A 2,828-nucleotide genomic window follows, 5' to 3' on the forward strand; every position below is an offset into this window, starting at 1 on the left:
TATCATAGTTTTATAGATATTAACTCATATGATATAGGCCATAACTCAAAATCTCCGTGATTAATGTTCGATAAAAAATTTATATAAGTTTGGCATATTTATGTTTTAGTGGAATTAATAAATAACCTTGTATGCTGGACAGTAGTGGCACACGCCTTTAGTCCCAGCACTTGGGAGGCAGAGGCAGGCAGATTTCTGAGTTCCAGGCCAGCCTGGTCTACAGAGTGAGTTCCAGGACAGCCAGGGCTACACAGAGAAATCCCACCTCAATAAACAAAACAAAAATAAATAAATAAATAAATAAACAAATAAAAATACAACAACAACAAAAAACAACCCTTGTATAAAACTTGCTAAATTAATAATTGTTTAATTAGTAGTTGTTGCAAATAAAACACCAAATTCATGCAGTCAAAATCAAAGGATATTTAAGAATTGAAAATGAAAGCACAAGAGATTTTATCCCACATAATTTGACATGCATTTCAGCCACCACCACACACAGAGAGAGGCCTGTCTCAGCTTCCTGTCTCCCAGAATCAAGACATATGAATGGAATGAAGGAAAAGCTATATATACAATATGACAAAATAAAAGAAAAGGCATTTTCTTTGTTAATTAATTTTTCCAAAGTTGTAGCTGTGACAGGATAAAAATGGATTATATTAGGAGAAAGGCGATCACTGTTTGCAAGGCTTTGAAGTGGGCTATTATGTTGGCATTTCTGCATCCTTGAATATTCTGCTGTATCTTCTTGCGATGTGTCCACAGGGAGAAGATTAGCAGGAGAAAAATGGACAGGGACAAAATAAAGGGGACAGACAGGAAAATAATGTGAAGGCTTAACACCTTAATTTGACAATTTGGTAATAAGAAATGAAGCCATGTGGTATGTTTATTTGGTGATATTGATTTACACACTTGTTAATTTCAAAGTTAACTAGTAAAATATTTAACAAGATGAACGGAGACACCAGAATTGTAACTGAAACTACTTTTCTAACTCGCTATTTTAGATAGAGAAAAGTAGAGTTAGGAAAATTGGCTCTCTTGAGAAAATAAAAGCCACTAAGGCATGTAACCAGCCAGATGCTGATATGGTTAGATATAGTCCATAGATTACTAGTGAATTGCATCATCGTTCTCGTACTAGCTAAATCTGCATACAGTAAGGTAATCAGTAGACCTATTAGCATGAACCAGAGCAGACAAATTCTGGATGTTGCCAAAGTGGTGAGGATTTGATTAACCAATGACATTATTTTTTTCTCTTAACCCAATCTATGCAGTGCACCAAGGCCATGAATCCATTTCCTATAAGTCCAATTATTAATTCAATGATTAAAATGGTTAGAAGTATGTTCTGGGATATCAAATGTTCTCTTCAAAGGATGCTCCATTTGATTTATTAGTTCTAAAGACTTACAAATATATTCATTTGAAATGTGATTTTTAACATGTAGTTTTGAAGATTTTTGATGATTTCTGAGTTCATTCTCATTAAATTTTTATGCTTAACTCTCCCAGGAACAAACATGGAGATATTACAATAATGGAGTCTGAAGCTCTTTCCACAAAAATGTGTCTTGTCATTCAGCTCAGGAGAGTCAGAGCAGAAGTGCTTTGCTCACACACAGCTCCTGTCATATTTTCTAACCAATGATTAAAGAAAAGATTGTAAATTTACATGCTTTTGCACAAAGGAAAATAACATGAGTTTCATCACCTACCTGTATTTGCTTCAATCTATGGATTTTCATATGACCTTTTCTCTCCTGTGGAGGAAACTTTTAGAAATTATCATGTATATAAAAAAATAACAAAATTTAAACAATTCTGAGACTCTCTTAGGTATAAGACTTTTTAAGTACAGAAAATTTCAGAGGCCTTATATATGATGTCCTTATCTCTCATATTCTTATCTCTGTTAACAATGTCATGATGATTTTTAATCTTCCAATATTAAGTAGTAAAATAATAGTTTTTCATTACCTCATATGCACATATACATCTGCACAATGTCACATTTAAGTATGTATTTTTTGAGATTCAAATATTTTTTTTAATTTTTCTAAAATGTATCTACATTGGCAGACATTATTATGCAGAAAGATCATGCTCAGTATTGTCCAAGTTGGTTAGGTAATGTTTATTATGAGCTTTCCATGTTATCTGATGTAATATGACTACTCTATCCATGAATGCAAGAAGAGAAATTTGTTGTGACCAGTCACCAAAGAAGATTAGCTCATTTGCAAAATAAGACACCTCCTTATCCTTGGCCCCTCTTTTGAATGGTACAATAGATTCTTCCATTAGCAGTAAACACCATCAGATTATAGTCACCTCTCCCTTAATGTTCCTCCAGCACCTGTACTGTAAAGATAACTGATTGTCACCAAAGCAGAAGAAGAATGTCAGACATGCCGGGAAACATTTAGAAAGTACACTTTGATACAGTCACAATACAGTATCTAAAGAGAAATACAGAATGTAATTTGGCAAATTAAGGGATGGTTGACAAATATGGTGTAGATGGCAAAGAATAACATTCAGTGATCTAAAGATTCTAATTAATAATACTTTCAGTACCTGAAGCAATACTGCAGAAGGAAGGTAAACAATTTGAAGAATTAAAAATCTCTGTCTTTTGGTTATAAGTTCCATATTAAAGAAAACATCTAAGAATGGAACTACACGCATACCTTCAGTGTAGAGGCAGGATGTTCCCTGTGGCTTGGATCCTTCCAGGTAGCAAAATGAGGTCAAGTATGAAGAGAAACAGGACAAAGGGTGGGATTGAGTGTAATACGTACTAATAGTAAGAC

General features: G+C 33.7%; 1 pseudogene; it reads right to left on the reverse strand.

Moving 5' to 3' along the window:
- Window positions 1-459: 459 nt before the first annotated feature.
- LOC110316938 lies at window positions 460-1,400 on the reverse strand (annotated as a pseudogene).
- Between the last annotated feature and the right edge of the window lie 1,428 nt (window positions 1,401-2,828).

The sequence above is a fragment of the Mus pahari genome, chromosome 2 (assembly GCF_900095145.1).
Source record: "Mus pahari chromosome 2, PAHARI_EIJ_v1.1, whole genome shotgun sequence".
NCBI classification, from domain to species: domain Eukaryota; kingdom Metazoa; phylum Chordata; class Mammalia; order Rodentia; family Muridae; genus Mus; species Mus pahari.